This window comes from Anas platyrhynchos, chromosome 4 (assembly GCF_047663525.1).
Source record: "Anas platyrhynchos isolate ZD024472 breed Pekin duck chromosome 4, IASCAAS_PekinDuck_T2T, whole genome shotgun sequence".
NCBI classification, from domain to species: Eukaryota; Metazoa; Chordata; class Aves; order Anseriformes; family Anatidae; genus Anas; species Anas platyrhynchos.
The window spans coordinates 25,291,849-25,316,235 of record NC_092590.1 but is presented as its reverse complement, the minus strand read 5'-3'; the positions used below and the strand labels follow the sequence as shown (position 1 = coordinate 25,316,235).

Sequence of the window (24,387 nt, the reverse complement as noted above, 5' to 3'; positions counted from 1 at the left end):
TTTCATCATTTAATCTATTCTGAATTCTTCCAGTTGATCCTTATTTGACTTTTACTTCAGTTCATTTCATATCTCATGCATCTCTGCTTTTATTTCTGGTTCTGCTTCCTAGATTTGTTCTCTTCCATATTTGCTATTTTTTTCTGCATTTCATTATTATTATTTTTTGTTATCTTTTTCCCTTCCATTTTTGTATACACTTCATTTTTTCTTTAATGTGGTACCTCTTACAAGAAGTAGGAAACCACAATTTCTGAGGTCACAGACATAATTATGTCTTTTCATTTCAGTGTGTCCTAAAGTACTTGGAAAAATAAGGATATAGAAATAATCAGATGTGTGTGGATTATGTATATGTCTCTAAATGAATGTGGAAACATATGTACCTTTAGATAAGGGAAAGAAATATGCCGATTTCCTAAAGTAGTCAGAGAATCAGAAATAAAATTTTGGTTGAATTTGTGGACTTAAAAGCCAGTAATTCCCAAACAGCTATTCTTAAGAAAGATAATGAAAATATTTTTACATTTATAATCCTTTCTAGCAAGAACTTTTAAATCTAAGAGTTTGCTGATGCATCAGGGAAAAACATGTAACTTTATTTTTTTTCCAAAGATGACCATTGGTAAAGAATCCAGAGAATACCAATTTCATGTGCTTAGAAAATCTGGTATAGTAGAAATTACGAGTTAAATACCAGTTTCTACCTCATTTTTTTTTTTTTTTTTTTATACGTGTGTTTTGTTGTTGTTGTCGTTCTCTTCTTTGCTGTTTTTGCTAATAGATTTTATGCATCATTCTTGAGAGTGATGGATCTGTTCAAACTGAATTGCTCTATCCTAGCCAGTTTTAAGTGAGCTAGTTTTGATAGAAAAAATCTGCCAAACTGAGTAATCATAGAGACTAATGGAAATATTTTCACTGCATCTATGGATGTTAACTTGCCTAGGATAAGAGATTTTTTTCTCTTGGTTGCTTCCCTTTTTGAGATGAAAAGATAAAGCACTTTCAGAAAGATTGAAAAAAAAAAAAAGAAAGGGGTGGGGGGGGAGGGGGAAATAAGGATAAAGAACAGGAAGATGTAGTCACAGGGTTTGGGGTTTGTATACGGAAGACTGTAACCTATAGCCCAGAAGAGGCCTGAACTGGAGAATTTGACTGGTTATGGAAAACATTCCCAGCCTGAAAAGGACTTAAGCCACTAATTAATATGTTTCAGATAGAATACGGTAAGAATCAACCTCTTACCCTGTCTTTGACTAGATTAACCCACTGCTGCTGCATCTTGATAAAAATTCATGCTTCTTAGCACGGACATACCTGCCTACATGACAAACAAAGGAGCAATTTCTTTTTTTAGCTTACCAGAATCCTTCCTCTTCTTTGACAGTACTGCTGGGCCAGGTACCTGATAGCCTGTCTAATGTGGATGCAGTTAGTTGACGTGTTGTGTCTGAGTCCTGAATTAGATACATAAATTGAATGACTCTTCAGACTTCACCTCTTTTTAAGAAGCTGATGTTCACTAGAAAGGTTCCTTACAAACTTTTAGTCTTTGAACATAAAAGTTCCTTTCAAGTTAATAATTAAGCCATTTAAAAATAAAGAAGTAGAATGCATTTGATCTAGCTTTTCATACCTTCAGAGAATGATAAATGGAGTGCCTTGAACAAAGTTGCTTAATTCAAGAGGTGATGGGTGTGAAGTAAAATAGTGCCACCTGGTTTAGAGGAGGAATTTGTGCAACTGCATGCTCAGCCAGCATTGCTCTGAACAAGTTACACCAAAGAACAGAGACTGTGTTAAGTAATGTCTTAAAAAAGTTGTTATATAAAATCATATGTTTCAAAACCAATAACCCATTTTTTTCCCCTAGTAAAAGACAGTGGCAATGTTCATTTTTTCTTCTTTTCCCACAAGATTTGCTAATATTTCTGTAGAAATTATGGAAGGACAAAGAGAGTAAAAAGAGTTCCTAGTTTAAGGTAAGAATTATTCATCAGTTTCAAAAAAGACATTTTGCAGATAAGCTTATATAAATTTGTCAAGGCAGTTTCAGTTTGCATATTGGTAATTATGGAATTTAAAAAGAAATATTTACATTTTGAATAAATGCAAATACAGTTTTCAAGCAACTTACCTTTGTATTACTTTGTTCACTAATTACCTCCAAAGCACCTCAAAAGTATATAATATCAAATCATGTTAAAAGGGCAACAATTGCAAAGCACTTTCCTAAAGTTCAAATGTTAGAACTAACATCGTCAGTATATTTTCAGTTACTAGTTTCAAGACAATGTGCATTGTCTTGAAATTTTTCTATTACGATGTTCATTTCATGAATTGTTCACTTGCTTACCTGAGTAATTTTCAATTTTCTTTTGTTTGTCTCCAATACTGAAACAACGTACAAGTTCTAATAAGCAAAATTATGTATAAAATAAATTTTGAAGAACAGCTTGTAAAAATGCAAACAGAGAATATTTTCTATGTAATAACAGCACAAGTCCCTAGAATTTATTTATTTATTTATTTTTAATCTGTAAACATAGCCCTCAGTTACTAGTATTATTTCATTTCTGATCAGAATATGATTGCATAGTGGCTATTAATGCCTGCAGTAGACATTCATGACAACTCTTTACAATATCAGAGATCTGACTATGTATCAACAGGTTAATGGTAATAGTTAGTCTGCAAACTTCTATTTATTGCCATTGACATTCACTGAAAAGAGAAATCTTCCTGATGTAGGAAGTTATGTTACTATAGTTGCAATCAGTAATCTTATCTACAGCATTCAAAAAATAACCTTTAGTATCCTGTCTTTATAACTGTATTGCACAGAATGTAAATGCCTTAACCATTTTACTAGAGTTGTCTAAAATTCACAATTAATTTGATGCAATTGCAAATTAGAGCTTTTGAAATAGGCCTCTTGGATTAGTAAATAGAAACTGGAAAAATCTTAGAAAACAGTACAGATCTTCAAGAGAGTAAATGCTATAGACTTGACCCTTCCTCATTATCGAAGGTCAGAATATGTACGATGAAATATTGAAACCTATATAAGTGAAAGTGAAAACTTACTGGAACTGATATTAAGAAATGTTCTTTAAAAATCTATTTTAAAAAACATGCACAGAGATATTATTTTATTTTTATTTTTTATAAAATTGGCTTGGAAGATCAGCAAAAGTTGAATTTTTTGAGTGTAAAGTTAATTATTGAGTTGGGTAAGATTAATTTCCTATGAAATGCATAATGTAGTCAAGTAAGCAGTATTGGACATGATCAAAGGAATACGCATAGATTATGTGATAACCAATTTAAAACTGCTATGTCTACTAGTATATCAGCGTCAGTGACCAGATACAAAAAATGAGGTCACAAAATAAGGGAAAAACTCTAATGGTAGACTAATGGGTATTGTGCCACATTGTATATGTAAGCATTGTGTATCCAGAGATATTTAGAATAATCTTTTCCTCATTTTTTTTTCTGTTCAAATATATTTCCTTGCTCAGTTTAAATATTTATATATTTCTGGCATATATTTTATGAATGTCCACCCTTGCTGTCACGTAGAGACACAAAACTACCCATGAACAGTCAGAACTGTTTAATCAATGAGACAACTATTTTACAAATGTAAAACCATTTGAGCTGAATTTTTTTCTATCACTCTGGCATTTGCAATTATAGTTCTTTTCATCAAGATTAAAGCTTAAATAAATTCTGAACCCAAGCAATTTGTATAAAATATTTTTCATTTTATTTTTGAGGTGGTAGAGAGGAAAAAGTAGGAATTCAGTTTCTCTGAATACTTCAAGAAAAAGGAAAATTGGACACAGCTGCATACGTGACCCTGTCAGGAAGTTACGCCTCAGCATATTTCTTTTTCATTTTTTTTTCCCTAAGAATTACAAACTTTATAGGTTTGAATTGTATCCAAATTTAAATTTTGGTTTAACACACTTCATTCACGTTGTCTTTACATCAGGGTTCTCCTGCTTACTCTGTTGACAAATCCAGTAATTGTCTGCAACCACAACTTTCTTACATCCAAAGGAAAAGGAACAATCTCTTTAGTGTATGTGATGAGCTATGCTGTTACTTTCCCTGTCAGTACTGTAATTCATTCCCAACAATATATTTTCACTTTGTTTAATGGTAAGCCATGCTTCATGTTATTGTTTCCATTTTCTCAGGAAAACATCTGGAGATAGACATGTAATGGTATTACTCTGGTAATAATTATGTTAAATAACTGCAGAAAAGAGAGAGCACATAACTATTTATTATTATAATTCTGGTACTATTGCACTCCAGTGAAGATCTGGGCTCCAGCCTGCTATATAACAACATACTAAGAGCTTGACAGTGTAAAAACCCAGGTGACAAAAGGGTTGCAAACTCAGAGAATTATGAATAGATTAATGATTTGAATAAATGTACTATGTTCATTTTGTATTTCTGTTTGACTTTATAAATAGTTTTAGATTAAATAAATTTTCTGTAACACAATATAAAAGGAAAAAAAAAAAGATAAGCATGATGAAATATGTTAGAAAGTAACTTAAAGATGGGAGAAGAAAGGGGGAAAAAGTGGAAGTTTAGGCAAAACAATGTTCAGGAGCATTGTTCAGGTTACAGTCAATAGTATGTCAGAGTGAAAAACGTTGTCCATTTACATCCTGGTGACCACATAAAATATCTGCTACTGCTTCTACTAGCTACCCTATGCAGCTGACTGCCCCTCCCAAGAGCATCTTTCTCAAAAGCTTGGGAAAACTATTGTTCTACTACAGAAGACAGACTCATAATAAGAAAATGCTTGTTATTACAATAACAATATGTTTTGCATTTTAAGACCTTACAAAACACACATAGCATAAACTCTAGCTTTATATCATTTGTGGGTGGTGGTGTTGGTTTTGAGGGGGGTTGAGGGGGTGGTGATAAAAGCAAGCAGGTGGTGCCTATTGAAGCTGATGGAACACAGCTGGGATGATTGCTTGGTTCCTCAGTGAGGGCTTGTTCTGTAGAAAGTATAGGATTTGGGGAGCTTGTTGCTTTTAGCTGTTGGAGGAGGTAAGGCTGGGCTGTTATGGAGAGAGTTTTTTTGTTTGTTTGTTTTTAAGTTGTTTGCTGTATTATGAAAGTAAATGTACCGAGGTTCTACTCTAAGAAAGTAGGCAGATGATAGAGGTCATGCATTGTTTGTGGAGATGGCTAAAAATGGAGAGGTAGCTGAACAGGTGGAGTGGAAAAAGGAGGAAAGTTCAGAAGAAGGATGAAAAGAAAGACACAGATAGTGCTATAAGCATGCTGATGAAGAAACTGTAGGAATAGGTCTTTGTGGCTGAGGGAAAAGCTGCAACAAACCCAGATGCTGCTCCTGTAAAGGCAGCCAAAAGCAGCAGGGCTGCACGCCCTGTGGCTGAGCAGAAATATGACGCACCAGGAGAGGGGCGCCTGGGATTTCTTTCAGTTTCTGGCACCATGTAGGCAATTACTCACAGGAGATGTAAATTGAGTGAAAATGGGGAAAAAAAAAAAAAAAAGTGAAAAAAAATGAAAAGTTTTAGTTTTTCTCTATTGCAGCTAGATAGGTAGTTGCAGTCAGTTGATTTTTCAAGGCCTTTTTTTCTAAATAATAGATGCGTGAATTGCTACTCTTGCCTGGGGCCTGAGTCTCCGCTCTGTCTGGGTTTCCCCGGATCATCACCACCTTTGAGCTGTGCTGGGCCAAGTTGTGCCTTCCCTGGCAGCTGTCATTAGGGTGTCCATGCTGGTGGCCAACTGGGGTCTGTGTTCCTTTGTCCCCTTTGTTGGCTCCCTGCTTGTGTGAGTCTGTGCTGTTATGGGGCATTTACAGAGTGGGGGAGACCACCAGGCCTCTACCAAGCCCAGTCAGACTTTGGTCAACCTACACAGCTCAGTGACTCAAGCTGTGATATCCACAGGATCTCCACCCTTTGAGGGTGCCCCAAAGGCACCTCCTCACGATGGGCCCTTGGCTGTGCAGGGCCTGCCACTTGCAGCGTGTCGGCAGCTGAGAGCCTGTGGTGTGGGGACAGAAGGCCCCAGGGAGCCTGGATGCATCCGGAGCTAGGCAGGTGTGGGTCCAGGGGGTAATTCCTTCTGCCTGAAAGCAGTCTTAAATTCCCTGTGGAAAAGGAGGTGATGTTGTGAGAAGGGAACTGGAATGAAATAGCTGGTCCCATCTTTTGTTTTGTAAAATTCAGTATACAAATCTTGGAGAAGGGTAGACAAGGGTTTACATCCTCATTTTACTCCGTGTCCACTGCTAGTTCTGCCAGAGGCAGGGGGATATTGCCTACCTGTAGGAGATCTTAACATGGAGATTAACACTGCTGTGAGACGAACCGGGTGGAAATGGCTTGGGACAGTTGCAGCGTTACCAGCTTCTTAGCCAAACCCAGTGTGAAGCAGGCAGTGCAGATTCGCAGTGTAATACTGGGCATGCAAAGAAGGGATGATAAGAGAAGATAAGGCTGAGTACTGTTAAGGCACCCTGCTTTCTTCCAAGTGCTAGTAACTTTTTACAAGCCAGTGCTGATAGGCTAACAGGCTCTTAGGAAGAGCTTGGTAATGACTAATAAGAGCTACCAGAGGCAGATATGCTGCTGTGTTGGTTACAGGAGCTACAGGCGGTGTTCCTACAAGTTGTGCTGAGCTGCTCTGTGCAGTATTCCTAATTAGTAGGAGTAGCAGTGAGTGGGGAGTGTTTCAGGAGTCCTTTCCAGGCTTTGGGGTGTGTGTGTGGGGGGTGGTCCTGGTAGCTCTGAGGCACAGGGTTCCCCTCTCCCAGCATAGCATGCTCTAAGCCTTAACCATCAGGTTGGACATGAGGAACCTTGCTCCTATTGATTGCTTCTTCAAGTACTATTCCTTGTATGCCTTCTTTTATTCATTACTGCATTACACAGTGCTTTGCTACATTTGTAATTCTTTCCAGCCAAATTTTAATCTAGCCCCTTTTTTGTTCTGCTACTTATTTTCCCTTGTGTTTTTCTTCTTAAGAATTTTCATACATTTTTGATGTTTTCCTCCTTGACCAATTTCTTTTATCACCATTCATTTTTGCTTTTAACTCTCCTTCTAATTCCCTCTTTGTCATTTTCTTTCTAGTCCTGTTTCACCACATCTTGTCTTGTTCTTTTATCCCATTCTGTTCTTGCCACGTATTTCTCAAGGGGAGTTTCTTAAGGTAAGAATAATAACTATATACTTTGTCAGATCCGCTTTAAAGGTCTTTCCTCTAATTACAAGCAAACCAGTTATATTTGCTAAAACAAGTGACTAAATCACATTTTCTCCTATGACTCACTTGTTCACTCCATATGCACACTAACTGCAGGTGTCCGTACAGAAGCTGCAGAATAAAGATGCTTCCATCTGCTGAAAGCCACTTGACCAACAAATGTGTCTGGTTTGAAGGAAGTTGAAATATGGGAAACACTTAAAGTGTGAATTAGAAAGCTAACTGTAAATAGGATTTTTAAAAGGCAACTTCAGTGACAAACTTAAAGTAAATATCAGTTCACTGTTATGTCTATGGTTTAAGAAGTTATTAAAAACAACTGGCAGCCATAGAAAGCTGGGTCACTCCAATTACTCCTTCCTTATATGAAAGCTTGTTTCAGACTTTTTTTTTAAAATCAACTTTCCAAAGGCATAGGAAATGTCACATGCATGAGAAGTGAAAGAGAAATTTCTTTGTATATTCTTTTTTGATGCCTTTAAAAGATGAACTTGCTTCTTTTCACTCCCATTTCCTGCTAATTATTGCTAACCATAATACTGCTTCTTGCAACCCTACTTTAAATGACACACTATGGAGCTCTGACCTATACAGTAGATTTTTTTTGAAAAGTATTATTTATTTAATCATCAGTACTTTAAAGCTTTTTTAGAGTACTGTTCTTTTTTTTCCTTTTTTTTTTTTAAAAAAAACACATCTTTGCGCTTTAATGCACTTTAATGGCTGCTTACTTTAGGAGCGAACAAGTTCTTTTCATTTAGTATCCTTGAAGTCTTGATGTCCTCTGAGGACTCTTCCTTTCTCTCTGGGGGGAAAAAAAAAAGTGCTGTTGAAATGTGAAAACCTGGGAAAAATGAGTCTGATCCCAACCGTAGGTCACATATTCTAAATAGTAGACAAATAGCAGATGTTATTTAGGGGAGAGGAGCAAAAAAAGGGTGTGTAGAGGGAAGCTATGTGCTGCAGTTATGCTATATTTAGTACAGCTGAGTTTGGGATGCTATTGTACCTGTGATTTTGAAAAAAAAAATAAAAAAGAAAAAGAAAAAAATATATACATAACCCAAAAAAATCGCAACCCAACACAGGGTAAAGGTATTTTGGCACCACACAGTAAAAGGTGGTGTGGATGTCTGAGCCAGTGCTTGACTGAGTTCATATATCTATATGATTTTGTGCAGTATAGCACAGCATGATTATATTACACAACTATTTTATATATATATATATATGTGTGTGTGTGTGTATATATATATATGTAATCTGTTTTACTGACACAGGCCTTGCCTCTGAAGTATAGGATTGTTAGATCAGATCCATACTGTTAGGTGCTGATCAACTGAGATTTCTATGCTAATATAACTTTGGAGTAAATAACCTCCAGGACATGTTTCCCTGCACTACTCCATGTTGTACAAAGGACACGCTCACAGTCCAGGCCCTTTTCTAGGTAATGTTTGGCTTCAAAAATGTTTCCATCACATTTTCTTGTTTTTGTTGCTACATCTTTTGTTGCTTCTCTTCAGCAATGTTCATCTTTGTGAAAATATCCAACAATTTTCAACCCAGGCAGTGAAGTTTCTCTCTGTTCCTGTGTCTGAGCTTCTGTGAATGAAGTAACAGTAAATTAAGTACTGTTATTTCTGTTCTCTTCCTCTAAACAGAAATTGTTTTCAGAATTCAGATCATCAGTTTTTCAGGTTTCTAAGAGGAAATAGTAGTAAGCTATTCTATGCAAAGAAATGAATTAAATTATCAAAAACCTCAGTGAAAGGGAGGCCTTTTCATTGACTTCATAACTAAATGAATATATGTACAGTATGAGTGAAGCACAAGAGGGGCTATATTAAGCCAGAAGTAGAATCAGAATGGGGTTTTCTTTTCAGTGTTCTATTAGGGACTTACCTTTGCTCACAGGGATGTGATGAACTGCTTGTGCATAGTAAAATTGTTTCTTTATGATTCACCGTATAGAAACTGATTTCTGTAGAACTTTAACTGACTTTTCTGTGATTTTTTTTTACTACTATTTTTTGGATTTAGTTCATCCTTAAATTATTGTTTAAAGCAGTATTTTTGTCAGCTTTTTTTTCCTAAGTGTGTCCATACAGCTGTTATGAAATGGATCTCCCAGAAAGTGTTAAATAACTGTTGAGTTTATGAAGTGATTTAATAAAACATTCATCAGCAATGTTGAATTGATTTGAATGTGCTTATGCTTATTCCACATGATTTTGTACATTTTTATATCCACAACTTCAAGATCTGATGAGTGCTAAATGGCTTGATTCTTTCTCTTTTTATTTTTATTTTTTCTTGCATATCATCCAGTGTGCCCCTTGGTATCTTAATCCCTGTCAGGCCTTTGTGGCTGCCTGTTACTGGCACACACTTCTTACTGCTCTGATTCACATGCTGCCAGTTCTCTACCTGGTACGGGAGGCTGAATACAGGGCATGTGTTGCGCTGCTATGGTTTAGCCAAGTGGAAGGTCTGCTTGATAGGTAGGACGCTTCTCAGTGTGCTCACTCGCCACAGTCTGCAGACTTCCTGCAGCCCTGGATGAGGAACATCTTGCTAGTACTGTGATTATTGTAGGACATTAAGTAATGTTAAGATAAAATGAGATTTATTTTTAGTAAGACACCAAACAGTTAAATTAGCTCTAAAGCTCATAAAACATACAGGTCAAGACAAGTTATTTATGAAGGTCTGTAGAAAGCCTCCTCTTTCATCCACAGGTGTCCTGCTTTCCCTTTTGGTCAAGGGGCAGTTGGGGGGGATATCAGCCAGTTTTCCTATTCAATCTGTCCAAATCTCACGGTTCAGTCATTTCTTCTGTTAGTTCCTGTCCTGGAAATGGTCAGACCATTTAGTGAAGATAAACATTGCTTTCCAGCTTTTTTTTTTTTTTTTTTTTTAAATAAGTGTTTGCCCCTGTTAGTAGTATCATCAGCTCTGCTTGGCCTGCCAGTAGATAGCTCCTTGTTACATCTCTACCAGTGAGTTGCTCCGCTTATGCTGCACCTTGCATTCTACATAACTGCATATGTGAACAATTTTGGGATACAATTGTTCAAAAAGAATAAATGTAGCTCATTACTAATTACATACAGCGATAATTAACTGCTTTACAATATCTGATCTCCAACTTCATTCAAAACCAGTAGACCTTCAATTTTCACATTGATCTGTTACACAGATTTCATTGTGAGTAGTGGAAACAATTATTTTGGAGGGTATGGATTGTAAACTGGGGAGCAAACTTACAGCTCAGCCTCTACATCTGTGTGTTTTGGATTTGTGTTTTTATTGTTCTTGCTGGGTTTTGTTTGGTTGGTTTTGAGGACAACTTATTTTGAATTTTTGGAGGTGACAAGCAATTGTATGGTTCCTAATTTGTTATGGTGATCAAATATATAGACTTCTTGCACTATAAGATATGTACATTGTTAATTTAGGTTTGGTATCAACAAATTCCAGGCATGGAGTTAAATATTTGGCTTTGTTCTTATGTCTTGCACACATCTGGATTGTATGCAATATTTACACAATGTGTGTGTGTATATATATATATTTAATTATGCCTCTACCTTGTCTTTCACCCAAGCTCAAGGAAAAAAAAGTACACAAACCAACAACATCAACAACAAAACAAAAACAGACAGACAACATACTTATTTAATAAAACAACAAAAAAAAAATGCCACAGGAACAAAATGTGCTGATGACAATCTTTCCTCTTTAAACAGAAATATTGATAAAAAATTATGGAAAATAATTCAGACAATGAGGTAAACAGAACATTTCTGCTTCTACAGATTTTGATCATAGATATCTTTGGCTTAACACCCAACTTCTTGATGAATTTAATGTTCTATTTTTTTTCTAAAAGAAGAAAAGAAATGTAATATTTACAGTTAACATATTGAAGAACTAGCAGTTACTGTGGAAAAAGTATTAGCTTTACAGGCTCGTGTTCTGCCTATCTTTTGAACACAACAGCTTAGAAGTATTAGCTTTTACAGCTTCTAAAACTTTTTTTTTTTAAACTTTTAAAACTTTTTTTGACAACCAACAACATCAGTGAAAGGAGAAAGAGGATGACCTCGGTAGTTTTAACTTTAGCTGTATTTCTTAGTGCATATGAAATGTGAAAAGTTCATATTTACTTGTGATTCCTTATCTATCTACAGATCTTCATGTTTACTATATGTTATTGTAGTTAAGCTTTAGTATTTGTTCATTTGGTTCAGTCACCTCTAAGTTAATATTACTGAGCAGAGGCACAAATTAAAGTTAAGAATCTTAAAAATGTGCACATGCACACTTAGTATTGCTTTGATGCAGAACTCATAACACTCGGAGGTCCAAATTCATGTGTAAGGGGGAATATAGGAGTCTGGACATATTCTCAGAGCAACTGATAGCTTTTCTTTACATGCAGACTTGTTTATGTGACCAAATTGGTCATTAATAGAAATGCTTTCCCACAGCCACAGAGAGCAAACTTTTCATACGTGAGCAAAGCTTTCACTTTGACATCTTAGAGAAACTACAGCAAAATAGTTGAAATGTACTTGCTACTTACAGAAGGGTTGTAGTGGTGGTGAGGAATGAAGGCAAGTTGTAAAATTAACAGCACTGGTACCTTCTCGGAGTTTAAACCTTGCTGAATTGTGGGTGAAGGGTTACATGTTTCAGAGTATTATACTTACAACTGTACATAAAAGTGTCATCTAGTGACATTTGTCACTATTGAGAGTATTACGTTAAGTAATTACAAAATAGGCCATATGATTATTAGTACAGAGTACCTTGAGTGATTCCTCCATGAAGTTCTAACACCGAGGCTGAACTGAAGCTTTGAGAAAGGATCTAGTCCTCTCTATACCTTAGTCATTCTTTCAGGCCTATTTTTAACTTCTCTTTGACATCTATGTCTAGACATTAATTCTATAAGTATACCAACAAGATCTAAGAGCCACCTCTAACTATGTTGCTGTTACTTACTCCTTAACCTTCTTATTGATACACAAAATAGCTTGAGCTTCTCTGGGTACATTCTGATATGTTTTCTAGTCCTTGTGTGCAATTTTAAGTATTACTTCTCAGTTACAGAGTCAGTGCAAAACTTACATGGCATACATTCTGTTGCTTTAATCCTACTTTATTTTAGCTGTGTACATCTTGTAATTGGCCCTTCCGCTGTGTGCAGTCAGTCCCAGGTGAGTACCACTTAGATGCTTTAAAGTCTTGGATTTGTGTGTTTATATATAGCTTAAGGGATTCTTGACTTTGAGTACCTTCTATTTCCTTATGATATAACAAGGCAGCTATCTGTATGCCATAGTCCAACTCTGTAGTACAATCCAAAAACCAAATTAAATGCATGAAGGCCCAGAACTTTACTGAGGCAGGTAAGCAAGGGAGGCTTTAGCATTGGTTTTCTTTCATTAATATTGTAAGGAATAGTTGCAAATGTTAAAGTTGTATGGTTGGTTTGCTCTCCCGTGCACTCACCACACAGAGCTTGTCAGTGCAGGTGTGTGTAGGCAGAGCTCTATTGTTCCCTGCCACCCTGTTAGCAGGAGAGAGAGTCAAAGCTTACAATTTTGAGCAAGTTGAGTTGTTAGATTAATATCAAGTATCTTTTTCTGGGATAAGCATCTTTGGAGGGCGGCTTATTAATAACCCTGTTCAAGGCAATAAACTGATATTTTAAATAAACTGATATAATAAACCAGGTATGCTAAAGTACCAAACTTTTAATTAATAATTGAAAACATTCTTTTACCCTTGGGTCATGCCCCATTTCTAGGTTTAATTGTTCTTATTTTTGTTTTTAAGCATTCATTATTAAATATATGAGCATATATATGGGAAAATTTAGTGAAACCAAAAAATTTTTATAAGTAATGCTAATATTATAAAGAACTATTTGTTTTTTTGTCCTTTGTGAATTCATATGTTGAATTAAACACACATTTTACTTCACAACAATGGTTATGTTAAATGAAAACTTTGAAGAGAGATGGAGACTGTTTATCTTGTCAGGCATCTCAACCTGTAACAAAGTATCTCATTTTTTAATGATCTAGCAAATGTAGAAACAGCATTCTGAGTTGCATGATCTGAATAAATATGACTGTGTAATATTGGACAAAACTATGTATATGCGGCTTATTTTACATTATGTGTTTTTTAACCTGTACAAGAAAGTAAAATGTAACTGCACTTTCGCTATACTTCAGAAAACAAAATGCCTCATAATGCTAGCATTTGAAGTAGACAAAATGGGCTTTCACTTTGGAAGCTATTTCCAGGCTTTCTTATGGCAAAAATGGTAAAAGCATGTGTAGGTTTTAATTTCATTGCTTTATTGCTGAGCAGTTTGAGTTTCATTCATATCACGTAAGCTTAGGCTAAACTTGTGTATTTAGTAGTCAGAAATATTGGAAGTTGAATATGGTTTTCATGACAAGTATAGTTGGCTTTTCTTGGCGTAGTCTGAAGAGATGTGTAAAACAAAAACAGAAGAATATTTGTAATACCTATCAAAAATGCTGGGTAGGTTGTTGTAGTATTTTATGAAAGTGTAATGTAACCACCGTTGGTGTTCTTTGTTTTTCTTACAAGTACATGACATTGGAAGCAGTAGTGGCTCTTAAAAGTTTTCTTATATGAAGATACCTGATTGCCCAGGGATGCCCCATCCCTGGAGGTGTTGAGAACCAAGTTGGATGGGGCTTTGGGCAACCTGGTGTAGTGAGAGGTGTTGCTGCCTGTGGTGGTGGGGTGGAATTAGAGGATCTTTAAGGTCCTTTCCAACCCAAACCATTCTGTGTTCTACAATTCGGTGATACGTGTATATGTGTGCTAAAATTAAATTCTGTTTTTCTGATGCTGAAGGTGAGAGGAGATGGTAACATCTAAAAGTTCTGGTCTGCATTTTCTGTAAGCCAGGTGATTCCTGATACAGTTCTCCTGAGAACTCTGAAAGGAAAAGGAGATCAGTGGGAATTCAAACACTGAAAAGTGACTAAGTCAAGATTTTTCTAGATTTAAGATTCTTATGCCTCTTCAGTTATGTTATTGTTGGCTTTAGAAGAGGTCACCATTTTTAATAGTGTTAGTTATAATTTATTTAAGACCTACTGAAAACACATGTGCCTCAAAACAGGCCAGTTTAGTGTTTACTAATATTTCAGTAAATTGATGCATTTGTACCCTTGACTTTATTCTTTTGTTCAGTACAAGAATTTTTTTACTGTACAATCATACATTAGAACTCTAATTACTTAGTAACAAACTTCAGTGTGTCTCAAATCTGATATCTTAATTTTCTTCTGATTCTTAAGAGTTTGCAGTTCACTTAATTTTTTTTCAATTTTTCTTCCAACTCTGGAAGCTCAAGATAAATGATGTAACAAGTTTAAAATTAGTCCATCAATTGAAACAAGTTATTAAAAGTACAAAGGACCTATGTGATTTGAAAACATTTTAAATATTGTAAAATGCCAATGCTTTCAATAAAGCTTTTCTGGGAAAACTGGATGATTGCTCCTATTGCTTCAATACAGGGAAAAAAAAAAAGGTAAATGAATCTATCATCTCTATGCTGGCAAAGCTAGATCAAGCTGGATGTAGTAAATCATGGGTACAGTTAGATACAATGGTATCTTTCAATGCACCTTTGGGTTACCTAAATAAAAACAGACCATCTGAAAATGTTAATCAGTTATTCCTTGTTATATGATTGAATCCTTGGAAATGATATTGTAGTTTCACTGGTTTGTACTTCTGCCACCTGTGCTTAAGTTTCTTATTGGATGGGATACTTCTGAAAACTGTTAAACATTAATTTAGCAAAAAGCCTGTTTGATGAGAACTGCTTATTAGAATACAAGCATTAAATGATTCCTGCAAAACCTCCCCTGCTCACTGATACTTTCAAATGATGCTAGTTTATTCTACAAACCAATTGCAGAAATCATGAATGAATGAGGATGTTAATGTAACTGTTTACACCTTATATGAACATTTTCTTTGTAGGTGTCCTTGGAGGTCTTTTTGCCTCCACTGCCTACAAAACCACTAAAAGATGGTGCATCATGCCTTACGATCATTGGCCTTCAGAAAGGCAATGGGCACAAAACTGGAGCACAGAAGGTTCCCTCTGAACATCAGGAAACACTTTTCTCCTGTGTGTGTGGCTGAGTACTGGCATATGTTGCCCAGAGAGGCTGTGGTGTCTCCCTGCTTGGAGATTTTCAGAAGCCACCTGGATGAGGTCCTGGGCAAACACCTCCAGGTGGCCTTACCTGAGCAGGGGATAGACCAGATGGGCTCTGGAGGGCCCTGCCAGCCTCAGCCATCCTGTGATAACACTAATGAGTTACCTGACACTAGACTACCAGCTGGAGACTTCTGTTGTCTTTTCATGCATCTAATCTCATCTCCCCAGATTTAGACTGTTTGCTGGTATTTTACAGTGGGTTTTTATTTATTTATTTGTTATTGCTGCAGGGTTCAACAAGACCTCCAGTTAACATTAAGTATTACTTTTTAATCACAGCATTATCCTGACACTTGTCCAGAGTTCTTCCAGCCTAAGCTTGACTGCATTTATCCCTTTATCTCCCTGGTATTTGTGCCCATACATAAAGCCATTGGATAATTTACTTTTTTTCCCCACATTTTGATCTGCGGGCTGTAGGAAATGAAATTGAGAGTTGTGTCTCAATTATATCGTTGATACTCCTGCAAATAAGGAATTTCTGTTACCAAAATAGCAACAACAATAAAAATCTTGTTTTTTGAATTAAATCTCAACTTTTATGTCATGTGTTGTAACATGCTGTTTTTGTTTAAAATAAAACAATTTTACCTTCCTAAGATTAAAACTTGCCTGTGGAGGAAAACTACAACAGTACTTCAGATTAAGATCTGAAGTTTTAGTGGATGTAAATACGTATTTTCTTTGAAAGATCACTTCAGTCAAGAATGATAATATTTATCTATCTTAATATTGTTTTTATAATGATAGAATCTCAATAGTCGAAGGCACATAGATGTGGACTTTTTCATACTCCTTTAGCTTGCAGGAAGTCGCATTAAGAATTCAGAGACACTTTACGTGTTAAAAAGTTAACTACTTTCATGGACATTATAGGCCTGACTTTGTCAATGTTTAATACAATTAACATTATTTACTACTTCAATTACTAGAAGTGGGTATTTCTGTGTAAGGAAGGGAAAATACAAGTAGGATTTCCTGTAAGATAAGAAGCAATGTGAAATGTTCCTTGTTTTGCTTTTCCATTTCTTTCTTTCTGCTCTGGCAATACCACTTTTCATGTCAAAATCAGAGTATCTCACTGTAAGAGAACCTGTTGTGCTATTTAATCATTGTCTCTATAGGTAAGAAAAACGGTATTGGCAACGTGGTCAAACTTACGTTTTTCTCTGACCCAAGATACTTCAAAGACGTAATGGAATAAATGAAAGTGGAGATAAAAATCAGCTTGGTATCAATATTTAAAAAAAAAAAAAAGGAAGAAATCAAATTCGAATTAGAATTATTAGTATTGCCAGTAATGAGAGAATGAGTTTGCATCATAATAATTTGTGTCTATTGCTGGAATGCTAGAGTGAGTTAAGGCTTGTTTTTCATTTCATTAGTTTTTTATTTGTGCACATTCTAGAATTTTTTCCATGGTCCCAAGGTGGCATTTCTTAGCTCATTCTGTGACAGTGTCTCTATTAAGACATAATTTCCACTTGCCCTGCATTTGTGATTCTTAATTCATGGGGAAAAAACGATTCCTAGACATTATTGTGGGTATATTTCTTATTTATGGCATGAAAAGATTCTTATTAGCTGTTGCAATTCAAAGCTTATTCTATATTAAATTAACATATTCATGTTGTTTTGACTTCTTAACAGGCAATAACATCGAATGCTAACTTCGAGCTTTCATTGAGAACATAGATTCTACAGCAAGGAAGTAACAGTAAGTGTTTATGTATGTGTTATGACTCTTTTTTATAAAGTTTTCTTTTTAGTAGGAGTCCTCGGGATGTTTAATCTAAGTATATTCTAGAAAGGCAATACAACAGCCAACTATGGCCGATACTGAAATGCTACAAGTAAGTTCTGCATTGGATGGTTCTAATTCAGAATATTTAGTTATGTTACACAGAAGGAAAAAAATAAAATCTGAGTAAAGGTTTCAATTTAATGTAGTTATTCTCAGTGTTTTCCTTTAATACCATAATTGTTTTTATGAAATGATTCTTATTAAGTTATTAAGGATGATTAGAAATGAAAGTGGAAGCATATCTTAAGCTTTACTATATTTTAATGGGTAACAGGAAACCTGAAAAGAAGAAAATGTCACATTACAAGCAAAACAAGTTTAAGTGTTCTGGTAGGTTAAAACAGGGCACTAAATTGATAAATGATGAGCTATTTCTAGATTATTGCATTTATGTTTCACAGCCAAGAATTCAAAATCGCACTGGCCACAATCTGTCATTAATGACCATTTTAATGAACATTGTCTTTGACACTATTTCTCTCAATAGCTACTAACGGTCTTCCTGGAAAACAGCACAATGTGACATTACTATGCAAATAAAGTCTTTTATATCTTTTCTAAATGTATTTTAACCACATACCTGTTGTAAAATGGAATATAAAAGAAAAGGAATACCAATTGCAGTGTTTATCACCAGGGGATTATTTGGAACTTATATCTTTTATTAGCTTCCAGTTTGGCTTCAGTTTTCATTAGACATTGAACAAGAATTATTGGAGGGAGACAGGCAGTCTCACACTGTGACACTGCTAGAGGGTGTTTGTGGCTTCAGGACATCATGGCTTGGGGCAATGTCTGGGCAATATCATAGAAGAGTAAGTCCTGTAGTATTTTAAAGGGGTCTGTAACAATCAGTGCCATTACTTAACTGTGTTTTAAAGACTGTTCTTAGTAATTAATTTTTGATTTGTCTACCTCTTTTTTCCTGAAGTCTTCTCTACATGTAAGTTATCAAAAACAGCTACAGTAATTCTCCCCTTCCACAAGCTGTGGTACAATGAACTGAGAGGGGGAAAAAAAACAACTGTGATTAAGTGTTTGAATACAGAGGTGTACCAAGTATTCTTAAATCAACTTACCTCCAGCAATTTTGGTGTGTATAAATTGGCAGATGCTGGATCAGGTGTTCACCTGTGTTTTAAGTAAAGAAAAAGATAGCCACTTCTGGAGAGAGAGAAAAGAAAACAACACCTGCTTTTAATTATGCATTTTGCAACATGAAAATCTTGGGCTGCTATGGAATGCAGCATTTTAGGAGACAGCTCTATAACTTGATAACTTCCCCCATAATTTCTTTTATTTTTTCTAGAGGTTTGTATTTTTTTTCTTGGTGTTTTGTTTTAATTATTACTAGTGGCCAGTTCTTCAGTCAAGATTGTAAGACCAGTTGTTCTATGGGTACCTAGCCCCCTGAGCTGGAAGATGGGGACAGGGAGCAGAATGATCTGCTTGAGGATAGGACGGCTCTGCAGAGGGATCTGGATAGGCTGGATGGCAGAGGCCAACTGTATGAGCTTCAACAAAGCCAAGTGCTGGATCCTGCAACTGGGATTCAACAACCCCATGCAGTGCAACAGGCTGAGGAAAAGTGGCTGGAAAGCTGTTCATCAGAAGGGGACCTGGGGGTATTGGTGAATAGCCAGGTGAATATGATCCAGCAGTGTGTTCAGATGGCCAAAAAGGCCAATGGCTTCCTGGCTTGTGTCAGAAATAGTGGCCAGCAGGACTAGGGAAGCGACTGTTTCCCTGTACTTGGCTCAGGTGAGCCTGCACCTCAAATACAGTGTTCAGTTTTGGGCCCCTTAATACAAGAAGGACATCAAGGTGCTCGAGCAAGTCAAGAGAAGGGCAATGAGGCAGGTGAAGGCCACAAGGAATAAGTTTTATGAGGAGTGGTTGGGGGGAACTGGCAATATTTCACCTAGAGAAAACGCTCAAGGGAGACCTAACACTTTCTACAACTACCTCAAAGGAGGTTGTAGCTGGGTTGTCTCTGCTTCCAAGCAACAAGTGATGGGACACAAGGAAATGACCTGAAGTTGCATCAGGGAAGGTTTAGGTTATTAGGAAAATTTTCTTCCCTGATGAAAGGGTTGTGGGGCATTGGAACAGGCTGCTCAGGGAAGTGGTTGAGTCACCATCCCTGGAGGTATTCAGAAGATGTGGTACTTAGGGATGTGGTTTAGTGGTAGACTTGGCAGTGCTAGGTTAGCATTTGAACTTGTTGATCTCAGAGGTCTTTTCCAACCCACATGACTCTATCATTCTATTTTGCTGGGTTGTTTATAAATATTTACATCAATGCAAACAGCCTCTTTCCTAGTCATTACAAACTGTAATCTTCCTGATGGCACTGCAGTTTCTGTGGAAAAGTTGTACTTACACATCACATCATACTTTTTTTTTTTTTTTTTTTTTGTGGTATGCTGAGGGTATTTTGTTTTTAACTGATGCAGTTGAAATGAGAATGGTTTGTTGGGGAGCAAGGGGGTTGGTGGTTGGTGAATGGGAACACAATCTTTAAAATAAATCTTAATCCCATTGGGGGAAAGGAGGAGAATTTAAAATATTTGAGTAGAGAAATTTATCTACTGCAAAGGGAAAGATGGAATTTTCACCAAAGATGCCATTAATTAAAATTAGGTGAACTTTTAATTTTATCTCTCATCTTCTGTGTTCTTGTATTGGGTTTATGTGACAAAGTTTTGGTGGTGGGGTGGCTGCAGAGGTGGCCTCTGTGAGCAGAGCCCAGCAGCTGCCCCATGTCACATCAGAGCCAGATCCAGGAGGGACCAGCTGCTGGCCAGAGCTGAGCCAGGGAGTGATGCTGGGTGGGCCTTTGGGAGAGCAGAGTGAAGGAAGGGGAAAAATCTGCAGAGCAACAGCAGCTGGGAGAGAAGAGCAAGAAAATGTGAGAGAACCAGCGTTGCAGAAACCCAGGTCAGTGCAGCAGGAGGTGCTCCAGGCACAGAGCAGCAGTTCCCCTTCGGCCTGTGGAGAGGCCCCTGGTGGAGCAGGCTGTCCCCCTGCAGCCCATGGGTCCCACATGGAGCAGATCTCCACGCTGCAGCTCGTGGAGGAGCCCCCAGTGGAGTAGGAGGTCTGGGGGAGCTGCCAGCTGTGGGGACTTGTGCTGGAGTAGTTTGCTTCTGAAGGATGGATCCTGTTCCCCTGCACTATTCCAGAGGAGGAGGTAGAAGAAGGTGGATGGGAGGAAAGTGTTTTTAGTTTGCTTTTAGATCTAACTGTTCTAGTCTGCTAACAGTATGTAATAAATTACATTAGTCTCCCTAATGCTGAGTCTCTTCTGCCCATGACAGTAAATGATAGGTTATCTCCCTTTCCTCACTCGCTAGCTTTTGTTTTATTTTTTTCTTATTTTCTCCCCCCTGCCCTTCTGAGGAAGGGCAGTGAGAAAGCAGTGTGATGGTAACAGTGTTAAACCACCACGGTTCTGAAATCCTGGCTATTCTGATTTATTTTTTTTTTCCAGAGGCTACTGTTAATTTATGTATGTACACCTGACAGTTAATTCTGATTATTTTTCTCCCATTTAGTTATTTAGTAGGTTATCTTTGGTAAAATGTGGTAGAAGTTCCCCACTTTGTCAGCTTATCCTGAATATGAAGGGAAGAAGCAATTTCTGTGTAGGATTCTGTTCTTTCTTTTTAACAGAGATTTGATTGCCAATAAGAAAGTATGAAGATTGTTATTTCAAGTATGGAGAACAAACATGTACGAATATCAGGGTGTTGTGTTTCCCTCTTCATTTTATGTCTCTACTGTACTAGGAAACTGGATAATCTACAAGTTCGCTTCTACAAAAGGCCAGTGCCTTCAGTTCTACAGAATCACTCATCTATTTATAATGCTTGTGCAGTCCCAAAACCCCCCTTGTTGCAGGTAGGCCCCTGAAACTCAGGTTCCTGAAGGGAATGTTGCCACATTTAAGCCAAACTTTCTAAATTAAGGCAAATTAAATCATTTTGGAGACATGACTTTTATTTCACTTTAAGATGTAAAATAATTAATGTACTCTAATTCACATACATGAGACTTTTGTACAGCAGTAACTGCAAAAGAGTCTGTCATACTATTCAACCAGATGAGCTTTGAGCTATACTCATGGTGTGTGGGTTGTTTTTTTCTGCCTTTTTTTTTTTTTTTTTTTTTTTTTTTTTTGCATAAAAGAAGCATTGTTAGCATGGAATCAAAACGATGATGATAGTCTGAGAGACATGCTTTCAAGGGTAACTTTCACAAATGAGGGTCATAACTAAAAGCTCTTCAACTAGCACTGAACACATTAAACTGGAAGAACAAACAAAAAGCTTGTGTTGGCAGATCAAAGAAAATGAAGGCATAAAAGATACCCTTAGAAGATCAGTTGGCCTAAATATCAGAATTGTAGTAATATCTTTTCTGTCTTATTCTCTTCTGTTTTACCACTTTCATGTATACCTTGATTATTTTAGCCACCGATATCGTTTCCTTCAAAAAGTCGCTCATTTCTGACTGGAATTTAATGGGCTAGTAAGTGTTCAAGCCTATGAGAAGAGACTTATTCCCTTGTTTGAGAATAAGGTGTTATCAGTCTTAGGGGAATTAATCAAGTTCATATTCTAATGGAAATGATGTATTTTTTTATCTAATTCTCTTCTATTTTGTTCAGTTAAGTCTAAAAAGGTAAACCAAACAGTGATGATTGCATCTAGCATATATAAAAAGCATGGGTGGTTGTGTGTATTTGTGTGTGTGTACATATATGGACATTGACAGCTGTAGGAAGCGAAATAATATCTTCTTGTTCACCAGTAGTGTAAAGTTCACTGATAATATGTAATTCACATGATCAGTAACTAAAAAGGTTTGCAGTTTTGTGCTTCTAGACTAGATGATGACTGAAGACTGAATCTGCACTGTCAACCCGTAGGCAATTACTTGCCTCCTTTTTTTCTTTTTATTTACTTATTAATTTTTCTTTTTGAAGGTTTTCTTTCAAACGGTGTGAATTAGAGACTGGATGAATTGTTGCTGTAGTATTTCATTCTTTCATAAGTCCCTGTCTCTTTTCGTTTAACTGAAAACAGGCTTACTATGTAAGAAAAATAGTCCATTGCATGAGAACTTCTGAGTGAAGTAAAAGGCTATCTTTATCTCTGATAATTATGCATGTTTAATTATCCATACAATTGGCGTTCTGCACGTGGCTTGGTGCAGATGCAAGCCCCCTCATTAGGTACAAGTGTCCTCTCTAATGGGGTTGTCTTAAGCTTTGGTTATTACAGCTGCCCTTCTGGTCACACAGGAGACAAAGAGTAAGGCTTCAGGTTTATAAAGTGCTTCTGAGATACTGCATGTCTAGGTCCTGACTAAAGTTGAGCAGACTCTAATTCTTCTAGGAAGGGAACCTATTAATTAGGACAAAATGAGCTGTTCCTTTATGGGAAAACTGTGTCAAATACACTGAAGTGCAACATCATTTAGTTGGCTCTCTTTTCTTGGAAGAAGGTAGAGCTAAGACACTGCAGAACTTCTTTATAGCAATTAAAAAATCACCAGAGTTTTAGCAGAGGTAACAGCAGGAAGAAAAAGAACTTTTCTTTATACTAGGTATTTAAAAATAAAATTGTATTTTGAATGTTTTGCTCATATCTTCATATATTAAGTAACTTGCTGTTATAAATGAACTCATTCTGCTCTAGCATAAAATACTGTCCTCTTCTAGTCATAGAAATGGACACTGGATAAATCAGTAGGAATTTAAAAAAGGTATTGTTTTGTGGAGAGCTATGTGTTGTACCAGAAAAGCTACTATTGGCTGCAAAATTGAATGGGATGTGAATTGTATTGCACTCAAAACATTAACTATAAAAAGTGAAATTAACATCAATTTCTACTTCCATTACCCTGTGCTGATTAGCATAATAAACTTTGCCTTAAGAACTCTGAGGTAAGAAACACATAAAAAACATTTCTTGCTCAGGAAAGGGTCTAGATTGAAATGTCTGGTTGCTGGGAAAGCAGTGAGGGAGGGATGATGTATTTTCTTATGTTCTTACACTCTTCCCTGACCTTTAGCTGGGGCCACATTTTGGGGGGAAAAGCTGCTGGGCGAGACAGTCCTTTGATATATTTACTGCATATGAATATCACCCCACTGTTTTAAATAATAATAATAATAATTCTGCTATAGTAAAAATACATTTTAATTGCTGTTTCCATTGTGAAGTTCTTTGATATAAAATAGCAATTATGGGAACAATGCTATGTTTCTTTGTCTCAGTTGTCATTTCTCTGCTATTAGTGACGATGTTGAGTTAAATTCAGAGATTTTGATCTTTCAAAACCATCTGACAGTGCTTTCCCTCAAGCATGCCAATAGGTGTATGCAGAATAGTCTGTTTTTTTCCCTTTTTCTAAGGCCTGAATATTTTTGGGTCCTTTCTCTGGTGGAGTGTGCTTCACGTCCTAGTACAGAAGTTTTTTATTTTTTTAACGGATCGAATGGATAGATAAGCCTATTAAACTGGGACAACAAAAAAGCTAGCTGACTGCACATTGTGTAGTGCAGAACAGTAGGAGGGGGGTACAAAAGTGGCTTTGGCTGGAGAGCTGTGAGCACTTATTCTGTGCAGTGGACTTAACTTCACTAAGAAGCATGAGTTACAGTCACTTGCAGTCACTAAAGGCTGATTGGCTCAACATAGGGACATTGTCAAAACTACTTACAACTTTCTCCACTGTTAGTAACAGGAAATACTGCTTATGTAGCATTCAAATGTGTGGGATTGCCTTGTTCAGTGTGTAGCATAATAATTTTAAAGCTAAGCTCAGCAGATATCCAATATGCAGTTCCAATGATTAGTATTACATATAGCATATTTCAAAATAAATCAGTATAATGCAGTATCAGCATTTCAAAGAGTCCACTTGATTACTAGGGCCACAGAGGGGAGAATAAAGTGTGGAGAAGGTAATTAGAATGACCTT

At 36.6% G+C, this 24,387-nt stretch overlaps 1 protein-coding gene across 25 annotated transcripts in view; it reads left to right on the top strand.

Annotated features, from left to right (window-relative positions):
* Nucleotides 1-24,387, top strand: part of TENM3 (teneurin transmembrane protein 3) — a 1,327,252-nt gene that overhangs the window by 327,611 nt on the left and 975,254 nt on the right. For all 25 annotated transcript variants that reach the window (XM_072037263.1, XM_072037264.1, XM_072037262.1 and 22 more), the window contains exon 4: nucleotides 17,241-17,307. The gene's annotated coding sequence lies outside the window, so the exon portion shown is untranslated. The remainder of the gene's footprint in view (nucleotides 1-17,240; nucleotides 17,308-24,387) is intronic.